Below are 25,417 nucleotides of genomic sequence, written 5' to 3'. Positions count from 1 at the left end.
AGAATCCAAGGTCATGTGTGAGCACATGTGTGGGAGTGACAAACAACATAGGTGGCCATCTTCTGAATTCTGAGCTTTGAGAGGGTGTCCTGTGGCGGAGAGATTTAATTACTTCTGGGTAATCTTAATGTCAGATTGAGTGCCAGTAAGTAGTCATAAGCATGTACGTTTCAACACCTTAGGGATTGATCAGGAATTAGAGTTGCCCAGTCATCAAGTGGATAATTACGGGAAGGAATTAATTCCTTGGTTTTGGTAGGTGCTCCATAAAATCTTTATGCTTTTATTATCAGAAAAGAAGAAATGAATGTAACCACACGGATGCACCTGAAACATCATCTCAGTATGTTTCACAAGAAGGAAAACAAGAGCTGTCTGGGTAGTCTGATGGCAAGAGGCAGAGGTGATAATCCATTACAAAGCTTCAGGGTGGAAGATGGGTTCATGCCTGCGCAATAGCCGTTAGCAAACACTTGCCTGCTGCACTGAGTTGTCTATACCCAGACATGCGCATGTATGCATGCACACGAACACATACATACACACACACACACACACACACACACACACACACACACACACACACACACACGCTCCAAGAACTGGAGCCCACGGGACTGGATTCTGAATCCAAGTTCAGTTTTCTTTCACCTGGCCTTGTTCCTTGTTGTTGCATCCGAAAGAGAAGAAATGGTCTCATAACAGATGGGGTTATGGTGACCTTGTATCTATGGTGTTTGGGAACATCATGGTGACATCTAGAATGTGCTTTAACACAGCCACCAACATGGTGCAGCCCTTGTATGTCTTAAGTATTCTGGACTTTTACCAGTAGTGAGAGTCAGCCTCTTGCCTTGTCGGTGGGGCTGCAGTCTGGGCAGCAGGAGATGTGGCCTATGACTGCTAGAAACTAGACACCAATCTTTCCCCTGAAGCCTTTTGAGATACAATTTAAATTCTTTTCTAGAAAGAAGAGGATAGAATGTAAAGGTTTGAATAAAACTAGTTACACTGAATACCTTGTAAATTAGCAGAGGAGGAATAGAGCACCTAATTGCTTAAATTGTTCAAGCCTTCTTACACTGAAAAATAGTTCAATCCAATATTCTTGTGCCTCCTAATTGAGTTGGGCTGGATCTGTGGCAAATCTGACTGAGAGAGAATGGGCTATTAAATGAATGAAGTAGATGACCCCTTCCTCGATAATTACCGCTTATGTTAATGCAGTCTTGACCTATGTGATCAAAGCAATTGTGATTGTAAGCTACCCATCTCCTGTAATTTTTGGAGATTTGGTAATTTTGAAATGGGCTGCAGGCTGGAGTTTCTTCGGTCTGCCGAGCTGCTAAAGGTCAGTGCATTCTTGCCTTCCAGGTGGGTGGGGCTTGGGGGTCTGCATGTCCCCAGCACTTTGGTTCCTGTTGTCAAGTGTGGAGACCTAGTACAGTCAAATGGCTTCTTGTTTCTGTGGTGGAAATCTGTCTTGGTTTCCAGTCCCTGGAAATGTTTGTTTGGCTGGTTGCGAGAGGGTTCCATCATGCTTTATTTTGGTCTGCCTTCAGAGGCGTTACTCTGTTTTATGTCTGCACAAATCCTCCTGTTAGAACGCTCATATAACCTTATAGCAGCATCTACCTATGTGATACACAGTAAGTGATCCTTGGGATGCCCACTGTGATGTTAGTAGCCAAGAACAGAGGTCCATTTGGGAAATTAGGCTTAAATGTTTCATTGTGTTTAGTATTTAAATAAATTATTTTTTAATTACACAGGAGCTGTGTTCTTACAAACATAAGATTTCATTTTATCACTCATTCAGTAAAACTTGGAAAATTATTTGCTCACATATTCCATTCTTTAAATCTGAAGGTAAATTGCTTTACAGAGACTGCATTCCAAGCAAATAGTTTTTCATAAAGCCAAGAGTAAATGAATAGAGTGGGCTCTCCTGGCATTTGGGAATGCATGTCTAATTAGAGTTCCCAGTATTTCAAACCTGTAATTTGCTAAAGTTGAGGTTTTTAATTCCAAATGTTGAGCCCACTGCATTGGAACAAGTGACCCTTGCTGGAAAGATGTCAAAATTCAACTTTCTTGGATTGACTTCTAGTTTGTTACCATATCAAAAATGTTGTCTGTTCCCAGACTTAAAGCTGCATAGGCTTCCATTAATTTTAAGATCCAGGCAGAAGTGGAGCAGTTGTCTCCTTCCCCCTTCAGGGGTGCTGATAGTGGGGTCTGTCTGCAGGAGGTTCCACCTCAGCAGAGTCCATCTCCACACCAGTCAACATTGTGCCCATTCTGGAGGAGTAGAGGAGCCCCAGGTGGAGGTCAGCTGTACGCTCTCTAGCTCAAGACTGAGTCCTATACAAGAAGGACAGTGGCAGACATTGTCAGTTGTCATTGTTCATAACTTGAAACTGATTGTTTAAAACTTGGAATGTCTAGGTTATTATGTGACCTTGAACAAGCAATTTAATCTGATTTTTTTTTTTTTTTACTGTTTATGATGCTGGAAATCGAACCCAGGACCTTGCACATAGTAGGCAAGCATCTCATCTCTAAACTGGATCTTCAGCCCCTTAGCTTATTTTCTAATTATAAAAAAAAAAAAAAAAGATTTTATTTTTAGTTACAGGTACATGCATGGGTCTGTGCAGGTTAATGCATTTTCCCAAGTTGGCCAGAAGAGGGAGGTGGGGAGCTGGAATTACAAGTGGTTGTTAGCTGCCTGATGTGGGTGCTGGGAACCCAACTCTGGTCATTCACTAGAGCAGTACATGCTCTTAATGGCTGAGCCTGACTTTTTCTAAAACAATGATTTCACAAGGTTATTGTGTTTATTACTAAGCGGTCGAGATTATATTATCTAAGTGTAGATGGAACTTATGTTGAGTTATAGAATAAGCCAGGGAAACTCAGTCAGGCAGGGGACCCCACACTGGCATTATCTACCCTAGCTGCTTGTGAGCTGGAAAGTTTGACTCTCAGGTACATGGCTATGTCTGCCTCTGCCTTCTTACTCAATTCCATGTTCAAACAGTATTCATGTGACCATCTGTCAAGATAGTTCATAACACATTTCATAATGATTTGTTTAGGAGAAAATGATGAGCAAAAAGCAGAGAGAAAATTAGATGAAAAAGATGTCTTTATTTCAAAATAATTTCAAAATATCTGTCCAGATATCTAAGTGTAAAACATTTAGAAGCTGTAAGTGTACATATAATTATTAAGTATGCTTATTTTCATAAGGCTATGTTTTTTCCATTTTTTTCTTGGTCTTAGAGAACTGGTTTTAATAGTCTCATCAAATGACCGACACTGTGGTCTACTATTGACAACCAGTACACTAAAAATATCCGTTAACCACCTTCTTTCATTGCCTCTCCTGTCCTTGCCTGAGCTTCTGAGTGTGATTCAACTTGATAGCTCCGTGGCCGCCCTGGGTATCGGATGGATAAGGGGAAAGAGAGGCAGGCATTCCTCCTGAGGTCTAAAGGAAAGATTCTCCCAGGCTGCCAGAAGCCAGCAAGGTGGTAAAATGCAAGAAGTTTGTTGTTGTTGTTTTTAAGAAACTTCTCCATATCTGCAGGATATCTGATTGAAATCTGAGGTGTGAGATTTCAGTGCAGAGGTGACTTTGGAGGAAAAACTTGGTGCCAAATGGGTCTATTGTTGTTATGAAAGGAGGAGTAGGAGGAAGAGGAAGAAAAGTTAACTGTTTACTCTCAGATTGTAAATCTGAGATGATTCCATTACACCAAATGGCAAAGTCTCTAAACCCCGAACTTTACTTTAGAACTATATTTTCATAAACTGTCATCTATACTCAATGAAAACTAAATATGATTGAATATGGCAGGATTCACTTTGCCTTGTTATATTTAAAAAGTATAGGGTCACTGTAATCACTGCATCAGAAGTGAATTCTAGGTGAACTGTAAAAACAATATTGTTAAATTAAAAAAATCAATCTTTTAAAATACATTTTCATGATTATTGGGAATATGCACAGAGCTGATGGTACAGTTCAGTGGTAAAACACGTGCACAGCCTGCATGAGACTTTGGGTCAAATCTCCAGCACCACGGGGGGGGGGGCAGATAAAGAAAAATGTGCATTGTAAGATATATAGCTATATAGCAAGTATACAGTCAAACAAAAAGAAGAAAATATGATTACCAAAGCCTCACAATTTTATGACACACACATTATCACCATAAATTCTTATCATATTTCCTTTATCTTTCCCTTTAAAACAAACAAAAAAAAGTCCTCAAGGCCGGTCGGTGGTGGCGCATGTCTTTAATGCCAGCACTCTGGAGGCAGAGGCAGGCAGATCTCTGTGAGTTCAAGACCAAGTGAGTTCCAGGACATACAGGGCTAAAGAGAGAACTCCTGTTTCAAAAAATTAAAAGAAAAAAGTAAACATTTTGTAATCTAGGATGGCCTAGACCTCAGTGGAATCCTCCTGCCTCAGCCTCCTGAGTAATATAATTACAGGTGTGAGCCACCATGGTCAGGCTTTTTTCTTTTAATGGGCATTTAAACATACACATAAATAGACCCATGCACACATATTCCAAGTTTTTCACTACATATAAATATGTGTCCACATTTATCATAGAAAATTTAAAACATAAACCAAAGTTGGTAGGGACCGTAATGAAGCACTGTGCCTATTAGCTTGTGGCTCACCTGTCAGAATCCCTGCGCTCCTGTTTGCTTTTTCTATTTCTGGAGCTGAGGATCAAAACCCAGACTTCAGTCATGCTTGGCAAGCTTTCTGTCCCTAACCTGAAGTCCCAGCCCTGCTCACGGTAATTTAAAGCAAATTCCAGATGTCGTATCATTTTATCCCATAAATATTTTAATATGGATCTTTAAAAAATAGAGATTTTGTAAAACATAATCACAATTGAACTTACATCAACAATTATTAAATTATTAAATATTCAGCACTCCTATTGTCAGTTGTCTCAACTTGGAGTGGGACATAAGGGGCATAGGTTGAGGACGTTGATGTTTCTTTGGCTTTATTTATGTGTGTGTGTGGTGCAGGGGATGGACCCCTGGGCGTCCCACAGACAAGCACGCGCACACACACACACACACACACACACACGCACGCACGCACGCACGCACACACGCACACACCACGCACACACACACACACGCACACACACACACACACACACGCACACACACACACACACACACACACGCAACACACACACACACACACACACACGCACACACACACACGCACACACACACACACACACACACACACACACACACACGCACACACACGCACACACACACACACACACGCACGCACGCACACACACACACACGCACGCACACACACACGCGCACACACACACACACACACACACACGCTGAGTAAAAAAGTGAGAAAGGCATGTCTATTACAGAAGAATAGTTGAACAGGCTGTGGTAGACCCCACAGGATGGAGCTCACTGAAGCTGTAAATGGAATTGGGGATCCTGAGGTAGACCAACTGAGTGGGCTCTGGTGCTCAGTGGCTAGAGATAAATATTCAAAGTCTGTCCTACTTGATTTTCCTAAAGACAGGACTCTTCCTATGAGGAATGTGATGAGCATTCTTGTTTGCCAACTTGACCACATCTGGAATTAACCAAGGGGCTAGATGCACCTGTGAGGGATTTTTTTCTTAAATCGTTTGGAGTGAGAGACTCATTTTTAAACCAGTTCTTTCGAGGTGGGAAGATCCACCTTGAGTGTGGGCCATGCCTTCTGCTGGCAGCCTGTATAAAGGACATGAAAGAAGGAAGCATGTTCTTTTTGCCTGCTTGCTCTCACTCTAACTGGCCAGTTCCTTCCTTCACTGGCATTAGAGCCTATTTCTATGGGATTCTGGTGTATGCTGAAGAGCAGCTGAGACTTTCAGCTTTGGGGACTGAAGAACTACTGGATTCTTGGACCTTTAGTTGATAGCCATTGTAGGACTAGCTGGACCATAGTCTGTAAGCCATTCTAATAAATCTCGTGTGTGTGTGTGTGTGTACATGTATGTATATTCACTCTATAGGTTCTGTTCCTATAGAGAACCCTGGCTAATAAACACATGGGAAGATAACATAGCTGTAACACAGAAGATGTCAGGTAAAATTCTACAATCCTGATTTGAACTAATGCTGCTGAGATAAACTGATCATGCTTCTGCCTACAGAGACATATGTTCCAGCTCCTCTGTTCACTGGCAAGCTCTGGATGTAAGACAATGTCAACAAGCATCCATGCTGTCTATACTGTGACCTAGTTGAGGCAGGAAAAGTATCTGCCTTTTTATTAAATATACATGTTGTGAATAGATTCACATATACAAGTATTTAGCATATGTTTAACATCAATGACAACTATTCTTCTATTTCTGGTGATTTAGATGACTTCGGCTTCTTCTTCATGTGTGTAGTGTATGTGTTCCTCTGCAAGAGCAGCAAATGCTCTTACTGCTGAGCCATGTCTTCAGTCCTCTACCTTACTTTTTAAGACAAGCTTTCTTACTGGATCTGAAATGCTCTAATTTGTCTCAACTGGCTGTTTAGCGAGTCGCAGCAATGCTCCTGTCTCCAACACCCCAGGGCTGGGATTATAGGCACACACTGCTGTGCCAGGGTTTTTATGTGGGTGCTAGGAATGCAAACTCAGATCCTCATGCTCGAGTGACACTTTACCAACTGAGCCAGCTTCTGTTTCTAATTCTTTTTGAGACAGGGTCTCACAACGTCATCCTGGATGTCCTGGAACTCACTATGTAGACCAGACTTACCTTGAGCTCACAGAGATCCCTCTGCCTCTGCCGCTGCCTCCCAAATCCTGGGATTAAAGGCGTGCACCACCACATCCAGCTCCAATTCTTTCCAGTCATATAAAATGCTGCCTCAAAGTATCATCATCATCATCATCTTAGACAGCATCTATGTATTCCAGGCTGGCCTTGAACTCTCCCTAAAGCCAATGGTTATTGAACTTCTGTTCTTCCCGCCTCCACTTCTACAGTGCTAGGATTATAGGTATTTGCTATCACATCTGGTTTTTTATTATTTTAATTTAACTTTATTTTATGTGCATTGGTGTGAGGCTGTTGGATTCCCTGGACCTGGAGTTATAGACAGTTGTGAGCTGCCATGTGGGTGCTGGGAATGGAACCCCAGTCCTCTGGAAGAGCAGCCAGTGCTCTTAACCATTGAGTCATCTCTCCAGCCCTATCACATCTGTTTTTCTTTTGTTTTGGTTTTTGTTTTGTTTTTTTTTGGTTTTTTTTGTTTTGTTTTTTGTTTTTCGAGACAGGGTTTCTCTGTGTAGCTTTGGAGGCTGTTCTGACATTCACTCTGTAGACCAAGCTGGCCTTGAACTCACAGAGATCTGCCAGTCTCTGCCTCCTGAGTGCTGGAATTAAAGGCGTGCGCCACCAACGCCCGGCTATCACATCTGTTTTATGCAATGTTGAGGATCGAACCTGGAGCTTTGTGCATGGTTGGCGAGTATTCTGTCAGCTGAGCTATGTCTCTAGCCCTGTCTATGGAATTAGTACGTGTATCTTTAAGTGTAATGAACTAACTCAATGGAAGGAACATTTTAAAGCTCCTGATTGGTATAGTCAAATAGCCCTTCAGAAAGGTCAGACCATGTTACATGGCACGTGGCAGAGTGGGAGAGAGGCAAGACTTACTGTGTTCATAGTGGTAGATACTTTTTAGACTTATATACACTGACCTGCCTCTGCTCATCAGATACATTAGCTGAAACCACCCCTGGCTTTCTTTGACTATCTTTTCTCATTTTCTTACAGAGAAACCTTGACAGAATTACAAATACTGTCTGAAAAATTTCCATTGATGGAACATTTTCATGTTTACATTGTGAGTTATGTTTCAACAGAGATTAGAAGGGCCATATCAAATTTAATATATTACTTATAGTTAATGTTTCAAATGATTAATACTTCACTTGTATACATAGCCATCATGCAGGTATTAAGGTACTAATTTGCATAGCTTTTGGAAACGTTTGAGATTTCCTGAGTTTTTAATTATAACCTTTCCCTTACAGGCTCATTGTATGTGAAATGTTTTCCCCAGATGTAGTTTGAGAAGTTAACAAACTTATGCTAAACCTACATATCTCCGTGAGGGCTAGAAAAGCCCAGGAAAGTAGCTGAGAGGCAGAATCACCTCCGGTTGGAGTTGAGAGATTTTAAAGTTCATCTGGCCTCACCCCTCCATTTTATACTTGGGAAAACTAAGGCAAAGGGCAGTTATGTAACTTTATTAAAGTCGGACAGCTTCCTGGAGACAAAAGCCCAGGCCTGATTCAGCGCGGTGTCCTTTCCACGCAGCTTCTCAGAATGAGCAAAAGTCCAAAGAAAATCAGTGTTAGGGAACTGGAATTCAATGTGTCTCCCTTCAAAATTCTAGGGTGTCTTTTTTTTTTTTTTCATTAGAAGTTTAAAGAAAATGTATCAGTAGCCACAGTAGAAACCCAGGTAAAAGAAACCTTCTGTTATTTGGGAATCTAGACTTGTAGTATGGGGTTTACAGCAATCTAAATAGGCAGCCTTCAGGGCCTTGTGTTTATGCCTGTGACTGTTGTAAGTGCTTTGTCTCACTTAATTGGAACACAATCTCCAGCACAAGGAGGTTCTGTGACTTGCCCCCCAAGCCTTCACGAGAGGATTTGAACCTAGGCTATCACAGAAACGCAGGGCTGCTGTGTTGTCTGCTCCACCCCCCAACCCCCCTAAAAATCTATTCATTTGGGCTGGGGAGATGGTTCAGCAGGTAATGCCCTTGCCACCCTAGTATAAAGACCCGAGTTTGAATCCCCAGAGCCCCGGTCAAAGCTGGATGAGGTCACGTGTGCCTCTACTCCTAGCAATCCTATGGTGATGTGGGGGGGTAGAGACAGGAGAATTACCAGAAGCCTGTTGGCCAGTTTGATTGGCAAATGCAGAAGCAAACAAGAGTTTTCCACATACATGGTGGAAAGTGAGGGCTAACACCTGAGGCTGTCATCTGCTAACACCTGAGGCTTCCACGTGTATGCCATAGTACCCCACATCATCCCTACACATTTACACACACACACACACCACACACACACACACACACACACACACACACACACACCTATGTGCAAATGTTCTAAAAATGTATTCCTTATCGTGCTATGGTGGAACTTAGAGTAAAAAAAAAATTAGAGTAATTTTCAGCCCTTTGTCTGCCATGTGGTGGGGCATATGCTTTTTCCATCCCTCAACTGTAACATGGATGAGATGATATCAACCTCAAAGGGTGGTTGGAGTTACAGCTACATAAGATAATGGTGTTTGTTGTAAGTAGAGTATCTGACACATAGTGAATATTCAGTAACTGTCACCTACAGGGCCATTGTCATCCGCAGGGTTATTAATGTCCTCATCGCCTTGTCGCCATTAGTCTTTCTTTTCCTCCATATTGACCTCTTTTCTTAATGTGAAACTCCTGGAAGGGGTGACACATTTCCCAAGAGGCTGGTGAGTCATGGGTTGTTTTTCTCCGGACAATATTAAACAGAAGCCTCTTACAAGGCAGAAGTGGGAGATGCAGATGACGGTGAGCACCCCCCCCCCATGATGAAAGAAAATGGACCCCGATTCCAGACTAGGCAGGATGAGTTTACAGATTGGCTCTTTGGAGTCAGTGTGCTGATGTATGGGACTTTATTAGGATTCTAGAGTGCTGAGCAGAAAATGGGAGATTGAGAAAAGCCATTATCTGTTGGCTTTGTGTCCTGCCCAAGGACTCCCAGGCCCTGTGGCCACCTGCTTATCCGGACTGCAGTCATACAAGCAAGCGACAGCCTTCCATTGACAGTTATGTTTACTGTGCCTGGAAACAGGCCTCATGCCATGGAAAAGTACCTCGCTGTACCCGCAAGCTCCGGACACATATTGCGTAACAAGAAAGATCTTATTAAAATTTCTTGTCCCGGCTGGGATATAGTTCAGTGGTAGAGCTTTAACCTAGCAGGTCTCCCACCATGGGTGCACAAGAAAATAAATAAGAATGAGTTCTTGTTGACCTGTGCACACTCTGCCTTCAGCCTGTGTCTGAGAGCTGTTTCTGACTCCTCCTTTCGCTCCGCCCAGTGGCCAGCAGCGGCAGCCTCCAGGCTCCTCTAGAGTCCTCACCAGTCACTGATGTGAAGGCCAGCTATCCCCTCACTCGAGGTACTCTTCATCGCCTTTTGTCTCTCGTTTTTCATCATCAAAGAGAGGTCATAAGCGTGAGGTCCCATATAAAATGGCACAATGGGGGACCCTGCGAGAAAGTAACCTCCCTCGCATCCGGCTAGGCCTGTCTTTAATGTCCATTGGCTCAGAAAACAGCCAGGGCTCTCTCTTCCCTCTCAGCCACCACTCTTGGTTCGTTTGATGCAGAGGCAAACAGTACAGTCAGATATGTGTCTTCTGATAGGAGTTGATGGCCACAGATAAGGGAGCTGGAGCAGATGGCCACAGGGAATTCTGGAAAGTGATAAGTACTATAAACAGGAAGAAGGAAAGCCGGGGTCACCAAATGACATTTGAACTAAGTACTGAGGGAAGAGCAAGGAAGAGCTGTTGTGTGGAAAGCATGTTCTAGAGAACGGGAAAGCAAGTTCTCCATGGTCCAGGAGCCCCGCTTAACTTGTTCATTTATCCTTCTTTATAAAACCCTGAGAAAGTACTTGTTGTGGCTAGGCACTCATCTGAGAGGATTACACATTCTAACCCTATCCCTACCCCTCAACACAATCTTCACAAGCCCAGATCTCCCCCCACCCCATTTTTTTTGAGACAGGGTTTCTCTGTGTAGGCCTGGATGTCCTGGAACCCACTCTGTAGACAAGGCTGGCCTCAAACTCAGAGATGTGCCTGCCTCTGCCTCCCAAGCACTGGGATTAAATCCTTTTTGTAAGGGGAAACTGAGGCACATAAGAGAGAGAAGTTGCCAGAAGTCACAAAGCTAAAGAGTAGTAAAATGTGGACTCTGTATCTCACTGCTCCACAGGAGGACAGCGGGGCATGCCGACAAATGAGGCTGATTCCTGGGTGTGAGGGAACCGAAACAGAGTCATGAACAGAGGAACAGCAGGTACCTTTGTTCAGAGATATTGGTGCCATCCCATATGTGGGTATCTATGCATCTTTGTGTGTCCGTGTCCTTAGACTTGTGTAATTAGTCTTGATTCTAAACTTTGAAACAGTTCTCATTTATGGGAAAGAAGGGCAGGTTCAATATAAAGTATGCTGTAGCTCAAGATGATATCTTATCAACTAATGTTTTGGTCGTGAGTAACCACTTCTATTTTTAAAGTCTCACAAATACTTGTCTATTCTGGAGCTCTGGCAGTACTTGAATGTGTGATTCTGCTTCCTGTGAGCAACAAGTCAACCTTCAGGTTGAGCGATTCATTGGTTTTTAGTTTATTCACAATATGGAGCTACCACTGCCAAGATCTAATTCCAGAACATTTCTGCCACCAGAAAGAAAACCCAGAACTTCTATCTCTGGGTACGGGTATATTCATTTCATGTAAGTGGACTTCCACAGTGCGACCTTTGTTACTGGCCTTTTTCACTAACATACTTCTCAAGACCCATTCATGATGTTGCAAACATCCATCTTTCATTCCTTTTTATAACTGAATAGTGTTCCATGATGTGAGCCTACCACATTTGACTTACACACTCCTCAGCTGATCTGGTTGTTCAATTCCTTGTCTATTATGAATAACGGTGCTGTGTGTGTGTGTGTTAATATATTTTATAATTCTCCCAAGTATATACCCAGTGAAATTGTCTGGTATTGTAACTCTGTGTTTAACTTGTGTTTTGCTTTTTTTCTCCTCCAGTGTTTCATGTAGCCCACGTTGGCCTTGAACTTGATATATAGCCAAAGCTGGCTTTGAACATCTGGTCCTCCTTCCTCTGCCCCCTGAGTGTGCAGATTACAAACATTAGCTTAACAAGTCAACTTTGATCACACTGTATTACTTTAGTTCCTCATTATTTGGAAAATACGAGAACAAATGCCCAGGAGCGAGCATTGTACGAGGTGTTAGATTAGTAGTGGTTCCTCATTCGTAGGGCTTCCTGAGTCAGTACCCTGAACGTCATTGGTGTTTGTGGGATATACTCTTCACATAGATCTTTCCAAGGCCACTTTTTATGTTTCTTTTCCATATGACAGATGGCTGTAATCATGAGGAAGTTGCCTCTAAGGTAAGTGAGGGCTCAAAGTTGAACAGCCAGCTTTTCCAGGGATTTCCCAGAGCATCATGGACAGTCTGCAAAAGCTCTGAGATTATGGAGCCCCCTGAGACTTAATATTCATGCTTGTTTGTGTATTCACTGTGTGTCTAGAACAAAGCCAGATGCCTCACGGCTTTTCCCCAGACCCACTCTCCATTAGTCATATCTGGTCATTAAGGGCTTGAAATGTGTTACAAGAATGGAGAGATGCTGTCCGGGGCTTGGATGAGGCTGAGTTGGTAGAGTGTTTGTCTAGCATGCACAAAGCTCCGGGTTCAATCCTCAGTACCACATAAAACAGGCATGTGCCTGTGATCCTCGCACTTGGAAAGTGGAGGAAGGAGGAGCAGGAGTTTGAGTTCATCTTCAAAGACTCAGAGTATAAAATACTGTAATATTTTGTACATGTTAAGTAACCTATAGTATGAAAATTAAATACACCTGTTAGCTTTCTACTTTTTTAAAACCAGCTACTCAAAAATTTAAATCATATGTGTGGCTCTCAATGTGGCTTATGTTCTATTTATATTGGACAGCCCTTGTTCTAGATCATTCCTCATGGTAGTTTGGTCAGCTGGACGGTATTATCATTTCTACATTATTGGTGAGGAAATTGAGGCTTAGAGAACTTAAGTAAATTGCCTGTGATCACACAGCTGTGGCTTAAGTGCGACTCTGTCTCCAAGCCTCAACTCTTAGCTATTATTCTATACCCTTTACCCCCAAGTGCAGAAACACAAGCCTGTCCTATACAAGCAGTTACGATCTTTAACTATGGCAAAAAAAAAAAAAAAAAAAAAAAAAAAAAAAAAAAAAAAAAAAAAAAAAAAAAAAAAAAAAAAAAAAAAAAAAAAACTGTTTCCATATCTAGAGAGCAGGAGGAAAAACAAAACAAACAAACAGCAAAAGGTTTTGTTCTGCAAGGGAGAATTGAGGAATTATTAGAGGAAAGTTTCTTAAATACAAACTATTTGTAAAGTTTGGGGTTCCCCACCCAGGAGAGGAGGGTTACGAAATGACTTCTGAGCCTTCTTTTATGTTCTATTCCTATCAGGTGCCTGCCTCTGCCTGACAGGAATCCTATCAAGGTGCTCTCAAGGAGTGTATGGAAGTGACGAGAATCCATGCTCCCACTTCATCTCCCCCCCCCCCACACACCGCTTGCAGGGATGTCAAAGGCTTTCATTTAATTGTATGAGCACCTCGGTGGGGCATTCTTCATAGCAATCCTGCTCACCTCTCAGTTGCTGCACCCACACATAGAGACTGGGAGGGGAGGAACAACCAACCATTCCTGTTGTGATCCCCACCCCACCCTGATGCCTTCAGCCAGTCTTTAGAGTACAGGTTCACTGTCAACCAAACCTTCCCCTTCCTAAGGGCATCTCAAGTGTCACTAATGAAGTCTCAGGCCTGCTTCATTAATGCTAGCTGTTACTAGTTTTTCAATCTACAACTTAACTTTATTCTCATTTAACATGTAGTTGCATGTAGCATGTTTTGTGAGTGTAATTTACTTGTTTAATTTCACATTTCAACACACACTGGCCCTTTAGATGTGTTTTCCTAGTTTGGAAGTCGGGATGACTAGAGTAATTGGGAATGAGACTTGGCCACAGAGCCTCATCCCCAAGTCATATCTTAGGGACTAGAAGCTTTACTGGGAGTTATTAAAAAAAAAAAGGAAGGAAAACTCAAAACACACTTATTTTTCCTCTTTTCTTTATTTCCTTGGACTACAAGTTTATACCAAGAAACATGACGATTTAATGGCTATAAGATGCAACTCAAACACCAAACTCTTGTAGAGTTTCTTGAGGGCTACTGGCCTTTGTTGCTGTTGTTCACTGTTTACTTTTTAATTCAAATTCTAAGTCAGATGTTCATACTGACTTTAATAGCGACATGGAAAATAAATTCCAGCCTTTGGTTTGTTTCATTTTTTTTTCTTTCTGCCTAGTCATTCTGACTTAAAATCCCACAGCTGTTTCAGATACAGCTCAGCTGAAATGACAGTGGACCGTGGCAAGAAGCCAGAGAAAGGGAAGACTGTTGAGAAAGGTGTGTAGGGCCTGGAATCAGATGATGTGAGTTCAGGCTCTAAGGACTTAACCAACAAAGCCCTGGGAATCTGCATTCCATGAACATTGACTGGACACCTACTGTGTTCAAGGGATTGGAACTGGGTACTGTCAAAGCTACAAAGATACATAACAACAAGAACAACATGTAGCTCTTCTAATGACTTTTAGTGCAGGCCTCCACCTATCAGCTTTGAGTCTGAACGCTCTCTTGCATTAAGAAAAAAAAACAATACAGATAAATGGAAAAATGAATTTATGTACAGGTTTGGTCGTAACCAGAAAGGGAGGCATTCTCAGTCTGCCTAAGGTCTTGCTCATACCCATGCCACAGTTTATACAAAATATGAAACAAAGGCCAGAATATCTGCCTGTGGGGAGCATCTTTGTCCCAGCATCTTCACTTGAAGTGCAGAATTTTTCTAGAGGACTCTCGTGTTTTGGTGTCATGGAGAAGGAAGGAAAGCATATTCGAGCCGTGGCTTAGTATAGCGCCAGATATGTTGGTGATGAGGGAGTTAGGGGGACGGCAGTAAGTTAACATTAGTCTACCCAGAGAGCTGGAGGTGGCTTTGAGAAGGAGCTACTTGGGATGGTCCCAGAAGCATAGATAGCCTTTGTGGGTGGGACTGGGATGGCATGAAACAGAAGGTACAAAAAGGGGAGACAATATAAGTAAAGGCGTACGGTAGGAGAGTGGAGAGCTGGTTTGGGAAACTTGTTAGACCAGAAGGCAGCATGCTTTTGGATAATAATGGGTGGCAAGTTTTGACCAGTAGATTAGAATTGTGGTAAGGCTCAGATTTCATTCTGAAGAATCTGGACCTTCTTGAGGTTGGTGAACAGGGAAACGGCGGATGTATGGAACAACCCTGGTTTTTGTCAACTTGGCATAAGCTAGAGTCATCTGGAAAGAGGGAACCTGAACTGAGAAAACTCCTCCATCCGATTGTCCTGTAGGCAAGAGGGTAGAAGTATTTTCTTGATCAGTGATTGATTTGGGAGAGCCCAGTCCCCTGTGGGTGTTACTATCCCTAGGCTGGTAGTTCTGGAGTGTATTAAAAAAAAACAAAAACAAAAAACAGCTGAACAAGCCATGAAGAGCAAACCAGTGCACATCGCTCCTCCATGGTCTCTGTTTCAGGTTCCTGCTTCAAGGTTCCTACCTTGAGGTCCCATTCTCCCTTCTCTTGGTGATGAGCTGTGAGTTTAAAGCCAAAACAAACCCTTTCTGCTTCTAGTTGATTTTGGTCAGAATTTTATCACTGCAATAGAAATAACTAAGACATGCCCCAAGAGGGACCAGCCTGTAACAGGCTTCCTTTTGGGTCACCAACCAACTCCCAAATCATGACAAGGAGACTTGCTATTAGTTTTCAATGCTTAGCCTTAGCTTAGTGCTCTCTCTCTCTCTCTCTCTCTCTCTCTCTCTCTCTCTCTCTCTCTCTCTCGATTTATTTATTTATTATATATACCATGTTCTGTTCTGTCTGCATGTATCCCTACACATCAGATAGCATAGATAGTTGCTGGGAATTGAACTCAGAACCTCTGGAAGAGCAGCCAGTGCTCCCAACCTCTGAGCCATCTCTCCAGCCCCTTAGTTTAGCTCTTATTTTAATCTGTTTCTCTTTATCTGTGTTTTGCCTCAGGGCTCTCTCTCTCTCTCTCTCTCTCTCTCTCTCTCTCTCTCTCTCTCTCTCTCTCTCTCTGTCTCTCTCCTGTCCTACTTTGACTGCTTCTCCTGGCTGGTGGCTGCCTCACTTCTGACCCTGAGCATGTCCCTCTTTCTCCCTCGTTCTCTTCATTCTCTTCTACTTATTCTCTCTGCCCACCAGTCCCGCCTATTCTCCGGCCTACGTATTGGCCATTCAGCTTTTTATTAGACCAATCAGGGCTTTAAGCACATAAGGCGAAACAATTGCAACACACCTTTACATAATTATACACATACTTACATCCTTAAACAAATGTATCATAAACAAATGTAATATACCTTTACATAGTGAAAGTAATTTCTACAACACTAACCTGTGGAGGGCAATGGCTTGGCAGTCCCAAGTGCTCTCGTTGGGAGGGAAAAACTAAGGGATTTGGCTCAGGAAATTGTTGAAATAGAGTTGCAGGAATGACAGAAAAAAAGTCTGAAAGAAAAAGTTGGAGGAAGCACTGGCAGGGTGCTGACAGCCATTGGTTTGAGACTGTAGAAGGTTCTGAACATCAGTGAGTCAGAGGACAGAGATGCTGAGAATGTAGGAGGCTTGCCAGGGAAGATGCTGAGTTTGGTTTGAACATGGTTAGTCTGTTCTGAATATGCTGGATAACAGAACCATATAAAACATGAGCCAGTTCTGACTGCCCTGATCAAGGCTCCTACAGGAGCTCATCAGTGCCTTCTCATCTTGCTCAGCTCAGAGCAATCTTTACAGTGTTTCATCAAGGCTTCCCTGTTCTAGCCGCCCTTTTCCTCCATCCTCACAGGGGCTGTGGTGACCCTGGTCCTACATCGTGTATGAGAACTTTCTTTAGTTCTCAGTACCTTACTCTTTCCTTCCCTCAGCTCTCTTTCAAGAGCTATTATTATTATTATTATTATTATTATTATTACTATTATTATTAATTATTATTATTTTATGTGGTAGTTTAAATGTAATTGGCCCCCATAAGCTAACTGGGAGTGGCACTATTTAGGAGATGTGGCTTGTTGGAGTAGATGTGGCTTTCTTGGATGAAGTCTGTCACAGTGGGAGTGACCTTTGAGTTCTCATATATGCTCAAGCCATGCCCAGTTTCTTAGACTACTTCCTGTTGCCTGTGGGATCAAGATATATCTCCTTCTCTACTCTCAGCTCCTTCTCCAGCACCATGTCGGGCCATGATGATACTGGACTAAACCTCTGAAACTGTAAGCCACCCAATTAAATGTTTTCCTTTATGAGAGTTGCTGTGGTCACGGCAAGAGACCCTAACTAAGACAGTTATTATTATTTTGTAATTTGGGGCACTGAACCCATAGTCTTGACTATGGTAGTCAGGACTTTGCCACTAACCTTTGTACCCAGGCATTTATTTATTTATTTATTTATTTATTTATTTATTTATTTATTTATTTATATCTTTTTTTTTCATTTTGAGACAAGGTCTCACTAAATTGCCCATGCTGTCAGTAAACTTGTGATCCTCCTGCCTCAGCTTTCCTTTTAACTGGGATTACAGGTGTGTGCCACAATGCATCATTAAATGCCCCCCTAGAAAGCCCTTCCTGACTATCTTCTGTAAAACAGTGACACTGCCTCTCCCTTGCTAGTTTTGCCTCCCTCACTTGCCTATCATCTGACACACTTAATGTTTATCAACATAGTTTGGAAACTGAAGCATACACACACACACACACACACACACACACACACACACACACACACACACACACATAATTAAATAATTCAGTGTTTTCGAGAGTGCATCAGGGCTTGCTCCTCTCACACACTGAGTTTGGGACTGGGCACGATAAACAATTTGGAAAGCAATTTGGCAGCAAGGATGAAGAACTGTAAAATGTTCATGCCCTACAACTTTTTATGTTTTGGAAAAAGTCAGTTCTAGGAAGCTAGTCTCAGATCTGGGAAAGAAAGCATGATGTCATGAAGTCAGAGAGGTTCAAGACATCAAATAATAGAAAAGAGTTAAACAAAATAAATTACTCGTCTTTTACTTACTGATGTAGTTTTCACTTGTTGAAAGGATGGTTATGAAGGCAAGTTAGCAGCTAGGAAAACGCTTCCCTAAGTTCTCTAATTCAAAAACAGGATCCAAAACTGCATGGCTATGGCCCAGTTGCCCTTAAATATGCATACAAAAAAAGATAAAGAAAGCTGGGGAGATTTCTCAGTCTATAAAGTGTTTGCCTTTCAAGCCTGGGGAACCACGGTTTGATCCCCATGTGGTGCCATGTGGTGGTCTGTGCATGTGTGGTTCAGTGTTGGGGACACAGAGAAGAAGATCACCAGAGCTTGTTGGCCAGCCCATCAAGAATAATTGGTGAACTCTAAGCCAGTGAGAGGCCCTGTCTCAAAAGGTTGTTGATGCTTGAAGAACTGAACCAGAGCTTGTACTCTCTCTCTCTCTCTCTCTCTCTCTCTCTCTCTCTCTCTCTCTCTCTCTCTCTCTCTCTCTCTCTCTCTCCACACACACACACACACACACACACACACACACACACACACACACACACAGTGACAGTTTGAATGATAATGGGTCTCCCTAGACTCATATATAAAATGCTTGATACCCACTGGGCGAACTCTTTAGGAATGATTAGGAGATACTGCTTTTTTGGAGGAGGTGTGTCACAGGGCTTTAAGGTTTACCAGTTAGCTCTTTCTAATTGTTGTCTCAGGATGTGGCTCTCAGCTCCTGCTCTAATGCTGTGCCTGCCTGCCGCTGTGTTCTCCGCTATGATATGATTTCATGGACTAAACTAACCGTCTGAAACTGTAAGTCCCAAAACATTTTTTTCTCAGTTGCCTTGGTCATGGTGTCTTATCATAACAGTAGAAACGTAATTAAGAAATTTAACCTAAATGCTGATAATAAATGCATGGCTAATTGAAATTTATGATTTTTCCTAAATCTTTTGGATTTCCTGTATTTCAGTCATATCCTAAATATAAAAAGTTATTAGATTTTTTAAAGTCAGCCATTTAAAAAGTATTATAATAGAGGTGCTACACAACTCACTGACGTTGCATAAATGAGTCTCCATGGCAGGTGAGTTCCCAGGCCTTCTCTAGAACCTGTCTATAGCATCAAGGGTCAGTGGTGTAGCTGGCCCTACAGCCCATCAGCACCCCAAGGCCCACCATGCCTTCATTCCTGACTGCTTCTGTCTCTTCCTCATGCTGATGGCAGTGTCTTCCTTACCCTGAAGGACAAAAAGCAAACAACTTACACCTTGCACCTTGACACTAATAAACTAACCCTCCTCTTTAATTGTTCTTAATTTGTTCTGATTTTAGCTACTCCTACCCCCATTTAGAGGTTCCCACTTGACTCTTCCACAGTTCAGGTTATGGATAATATATGTTTTAGCATGACTAAAGAACTGTGGTGATTTGATTTGATTTGATTTGGGGGGTTAGGGGTATCTCATGTAGCCCAGGTTATGCTTGTACTTGCTTCATAGATGGGGATGACCTTGACCTTCTGATCTTCCTGCTTCTTCCTCCCAAATGTTGGGACTGCAGCATGCACCATCATACCTGATTTGCACAATGTTGGGGATGGAACCCAGGGCTTCATGCATGCTAAGCAAGCATTCTACCAACAGAGCACATCCCCAGTCCTGTTTTTATTTTATTAGAAACAAGACAGGTTTACTGAGTACACTATAAGGGCTTTGAGCTGGCAGTAACAAGATTGCTGTTTCTAGCACAAAGTGATTTTTAAAAGGAAAAAGAAAAAAATCCAATGGTTACCCACTGAGCATTAGGTAAACTCTTGGGCTGTATTATGTCTTTTTATCCTTACCAACCAGAGAAATAAGTGTCACCAGTTGGGAGGATTAGAGAGGTTAAATAATTTTCCTAAATTCACTTACTCGGAAAGTTGTCAAGGTGAAATTCAAACCCTCATGTTGCTGACCCCCAAGCCTGTGCCCTTAGCTGCTACCTTGGTGGACATTCATCATCTATTAAAATAGGCTGTATTCTCTTATTTTCCAGAAGTTGTCCAGATGAACAAAGAGGTAAATCAAACTAAAACTCACAATCAATCGATGCCAAGGGCAAGTGTCTATATATCCCAACTCTCTTCTCATTGCGTCAGATTTTCATAATGGATGAACAGTGTCTCAGCAACTAGAGAGACTAGAATGAGTAGGCTTCTTTTTTCAAATTACTCTGAAACCTTTTCGTGTGTGCGTGTGCGTGTGCGTGTGCGTGTGCGTGTGCGTGTGTGTGTGTGTGTGTGTGTGTGTGTGTGTGTGTGTGTGTGCCCATGAATGGAGAGAAGAGGACAAGTTGATTCTTGCCTTTCATCTTGTTGAGTGGTCACCTCTCTGCTGGCTGTTCACTCCAAGCTGTCTGGCCCTTGAGTGCTTTTGGTGATTTTCCCATCTCTGCCAACGTAGGAGTGCTGGGATTGCAGATGTGCACCACCACATCCAGAGTGGTTTTTTTTTTTTTTTTAAATGAGTTTCAGGGAGAGGACTTGGGTCTCAAGCTTGTATGCCAAGCACTTTTTGCCGTCTGAACCATCTAGCTGGCTTGATGAACAACTCTAAGTAGTTTAACCATTTTGGTTATCTGTATTATCCCAAGCACTTACTTACCCAACTAAAATTAATTTCATTAATAGCCACTTTTGAAGGATTTAGAAGTTCTCCTCTGGGACAAAAAGCAACTTTTTTATGAAGTAAAATTCTTAGTCGTTAAATATTAAGTCGGGTCTTTAAAAATGGTTATTTGGACTTTAAGAATTGAGTCTATTAATAGGAGACATGTACGTTATCAAAAGGAATGTTCCCACACGTTATGACTAATACTCTTTCAGAGGAAATCTCTAACAAAAAGAGATTTTCCATGTAACGAACCATTTATTTCAAGCAACAAAGTTTAATAAGAATCTGAAATAAATCTGTTGTAACAGGAATTGAATAGCATTTCTCAGAAAGCATTGCTCATAATACCCACCTCTCCAATGGCTCACCAGTGTTCTTGTGAGCCTCTTGTGGCTAAGAGGCTATGCTGAAAGACCGTTTTAGTTCTTGACACAGGTGTGAGCAGCCAGAACTGGACCTCTCTCACTAACAAACATTTTTGACAACTTCTTATGATCCAGACCTTGCTGCGCTGTGCATGCTCAGACACAAGTAAATTTCACTAGCAACAATAGCCAGACTAAAAGACTGAGACACAGGGTTAAGGAGATGGACTAGTTGATAAAGTGCTTCCCTTGCTCTGAGTTCCATCCCAAGAACCCAAGGAACAAAGCCAGTGGTGCTGTGCAGTTTTAATCGCAGCACTGGGGAGGTGGAGATAGGATAGGAGACTGGGGCTCATGGGCCAGCCAGCTTGGTGAGGTCTGTCCCAGTGAAAGACCCTGTCACAAGTAAGAAAGTGAATGGTGACTGAGAAACGACAGTTGAGGTTGACCTCTGGCCTCCACACACATGCACACACGTGAGCATGAATACACATATGCAGAGGAAAGAGAAAGAAACAGGCATACAGGTTAAGAAAGTGACCAAGAAACACTACTAAAGAAAACACCCAAGTCTGTCTCATTGGCTGTTTCTATTTTCCTGTCATGCCAGGAGAGTGACATTTTATACAGAAGCTGTGAGTTTAACTCTCCTCTTTGTGGGAAAGAAAAGATGAAAGACAGTTTGACCTGCTGCTAGTGATTAACCCTACTGGAGAATTGGTTCTTTGAGAGGTGAAGTTTTAGAACCCCGAAAGCTCTGAGACTGTGTTTTCCTGGCTAGTTTGAACTTTCTTCACAGCCCATCCTTCTCACCCAGCCTGTAAACCTTCCATGGTGGCCCTGAGAGCTCAGCCAGTGGAGCTGTCCTTGGTCTGAGAGATCAGAGGAAACATTACACCCAGGGCCTCTGACTTTCCCGGGGCTGCTGTGCTTGTCTAGTCTGTCAGACTCCCCTGCCCACCATGGAGAACAGATTGGAGTTCGAGGGTGAGCCCATGAAAACCCTCAAGCACGTTTCCTCTGTTCATCTGAACTTCTCCCTACATTTGCCCAGAGTTTTCCTGCCTTAGATCAGAAAACAGGAACTTGGATGTCAGTTATGCAGTAAAGTCATATCAAATACCTATTTTGTGCATAACACAATTCTAAATACCACAAAAGATCAAGATAACACCTCAGCTCTCAATGATTTTTGCATGCTGGTGATAAGACACCCCCACAGTAAATAAAAACCAAACAGCCCACACATCAAACAGAGACAGATCAGAAACCAACAGAAGCATGGATGCCTAGTGTTTGAGGCAAGGAATAGAGGAGGCTTTGGGGCAGAGAGGAGATTGGAGATAGGCCTGAAGTGAAGAAAGCTGTCCAGAGTACTGCATGTATACATTCCTGTTGCCTGAAAACAAAGAAAAATCCTATATACATGTATACGACTTTACATAACACATGTACATGACTTTATGTGACATATGTATATGACTTTATATAATATATATTAGAGAAGAAGAGCTTGAGGGCTGCTTAGCAATTTGTGAGGAGGGAAGTCTTCATCGTTTATCTGGTGCTATAACAGGACACCACAGACTAAGTAGTTTAAAGAGAAAAGAAAAAATTCAAACAATACAGAAATCTAGGAATAGCGACAACCAACAGTTTGACTCACAGCTCTTGGGGTTAGGAAGCCCAAGAGCACAGGGCCTTGTGGTGCCTCATGACATGGTTGAAAGGGCACTAGGATGGGAACAAGAGAGCCAGAAATCTGGATTTGATTTTCTGAATCCCACAGTGGTGGAAGTGAACCCAGTGCCCTGAGAACTGAGAGAAGGACCCTGAGCCATTCAGAAGACTAGGACCTAAGTTCCTCCTTCTAAGTCTCCCTCCCAACACTGCCACACTGGGCTTTGCATTCAAATCTGTGGACTTTTTGTGAAAACATTGAAACCATGTCAGGTGTGCATGTGTGTGTGTGTGTGTGTGTGTGTGTGTGTGTGTGCGCGTGTGCGTGTGTGTGTGCACGTGTGTGTGCGTGTGCGTGTGCGTGTGCGTGTGTGTGTGTGTGTCTGTGTGTGTGTGTGTGTGTCGTGTGTGCGTGTGTGTGTGTGTGTGTGTGTGTGTGTGTGTGTGTGTGTGTGCGTGTGTGTGTGTGTGTGCGCACGTGTGTGTGTGTGTGTGTGTGTGTGTGTGTGTGTGTGCAGTTGGTAGTTGGTAGTAGAGGAGGAGGAAGGACTAGAATTCATAGTGACTTTCAGGGTTTTATGTTTAGATTGTCTAGTTTGTTTTGTTTTGTTGGTTCTTTTTTTCGAGACAGGGTTTCTCCGTGTAGCCCTAGCTGTCCTGGAACTTGTTGTGTAGACCAGGTTGGCCTCAAACTCACAGAGATCTGCCTGCCTCTGCCTCCCAAGTGCTATGCTGTGATGATAAGCATTCCTGGCCGTTTTTAACTTTCTCTTGTTACTGTATATATATTTCTGTGTTGTTTGAGTCCTTCTCCAGAGAGGATGCATTCATTCCTAGTTTAGTATAATTAAAAAAAAAAAGTTCATTTCAAAAATAGTTAAGACTTGGTTTGTAGCTGTGAAGGAAGGGGGGATATATCAGGGTAGAACAGCTGGAGAATGCCCCCAGGTGGCAGTGCCCAGGGTGTTTGTGAAGTAGTGAGCAACAGAAACAAGGAACCAACAGAGAAGGGATGTAGCAGTTTGGTAGCTTGGTGCCGGAGGGGAAGTGAGTAGAAGACACGGGAGTCTGAATCTTTTGTTTCTGAGCAGGAGTGATGGTGGGCCTTGTAAGGTTTGTCGGAAGTGAACTGGCTGCCACAACTGTCAATTTCTTAGCAGGAATGCTCAAGTCCCAGCAGATGAGCTGATAAGAAGCAAATGAACTCATCTCTTACCATGTGGAAGGCCCATGTTCCCTATAGAGAATTGCAGAGTGAAACCCGTTACTGGACTCGTCAACAAACTAAAAAACAAAAACAGAAATGCTGTCAGAGACAGTAGGGAACAGCTACTTATTCCTAATCCTTAATGTTAATTTCACTAAATCTTTGTGTTACAAAAAGACAAACATGATATGTACTCACTCATATGTGGATTTTAGACATAGAGTAAAGAATTACCAGCCTGCAATCCACACTGCCAGAGAAGCTAGTAAACAAGGAGGACCCTAAGAGAGACATACATGGTCCCCTGGAGAAGGGAAAGGGTCAAGATCCCCTGGGCAAATTGAGAGCTCGGGAAGAGGGGGAGGGAGCTGGGAGAATGAGAAGGGAAGAAGAGGAGGGATGCAGAGGACATGAGGGAGCAGGAAGGTTGAGTCTGGGGAAGAATAGACGATAACAAGAAAGGAGATACCATAATAGAGGGAGACAGAGAAATCAGGCACTAGGGAAATGTCTGGAGATCTACAAAGATGACACCAGCTAACAATCTAAGCAACAGAGGAGAGGCTACCTTAAATGCCCTCCCCTGATAATGAGATTGATGACTGACTTATATGCCACCCGATAGCCCACATCCAGCAGCTGGTGGAAGTAGAAGCCGACACCCACAACTAATCACTGAACTGAACTGGAATCCAGATGCAGAGAAGGACGAGTGAAGAGCAAAGGGGTTCTGAAACCCACAGAAACAACTGACCTGAACATCAGGGAGCTCTTGCTCCCCAGACTGATAGCTGGGATACCAGCATGGGACTGTTCCAGACCCCAGGAACTTGGGTTTCAGTGAGGAAACCTCGGAAATCTACGGGACCTCCTGTAGTGGATCAGTACTTATCCCTAGCATAGGTGTGGACTTTGGGAGCCCAATCCACATAGAGGAATACTCCCTGAGCTAAGACACACGGGGGTGGGCCTAGGCCCTATCCCAAAAGATATGATAGACTCTGATGACACCCTATGGAAGGCCTCACCATCCGGGGGAGGAGAAAGGATGTGTGTTAGGTAGGGTTTTAGTTGTGTGTGTGTGGGGGGGGGTAGTAGGGGAGGACAGGAGGGAGAAGGGAACTGGGATTGTCATGTAAAACAATCTTGTTTCTAATTCAAATAAAAACTGTTAAAAAAAATCTTTCTGTTATTTGACATCCCAGATGAATGATTGAAATGTAAGAGAGAGGATTCGGTCCCCAGTATATGAGAAAAGAGTGAGGCAAGCTTGTAAAGTTGAATAATGAATACTTAATTTCAAAAATGACCATCCATAATGTGTCGCTTGTCCTGGTCCTGGATGGACTGACAAATCAATGCTTTCTTAAACTTGTGCTTATAATTATAGTACGCCACAAAGATTAGATGCATATACA

At 42.7% G+C, this 25,417-nt stretch overlaps 1 long non-coding RNA gene across 7 annotated transcripts in view; it reads left to right on the top strand.

Moving 5' to 3' along the window:
• LOC113839306 overlaps positions 1–24,286 on the top strand; it is a 53,056-nt gene extending 28,770 nt beyond the window's left edge. Inside the window, exons 3-5 of one of the 7 annotated variants that reach the window (XR_004771666.1) lie at positions 294–403; positions 18,807–18,903; positions 23,953–24,286. This is a non-coding gene — a long non-coding RNA (uncharacterized LOC113839306). Of the gene's footprint in view, positions 1–293; positions 405–11,085; positions 13,103–18,806; positions 18,904–23,949 lie in introns of those variants that run through there. The other 6 variants (XR_004771667.1, XR_004771661.1, XR_004771662.1 and 3 more) reach the window with 6 other exon arrangements.
• Positions 24,287–25,417: the final 1,131 nt, after the last annotated feature.

Source organism: Cricetulus griseus, assembly GCF_003668045.3.
Source record: "Cricetulus griseus strain 17A/GY chromosome 1 unlocalized genomic scaffold, alternate assembly CriGri-PICRH-1.0 chr1_0, whole genome shotgun sequence".
NCBI lineage: Eukaryota > Metazoa > Chordata > Mammalia > Rodentia > Cricetidae > Cricetulus > Cricetulus griseus.
Note: the sequence above shows the minus strand (reverse complement) of the source record. Positions and strands in the feature narration are given on the sequence as shown.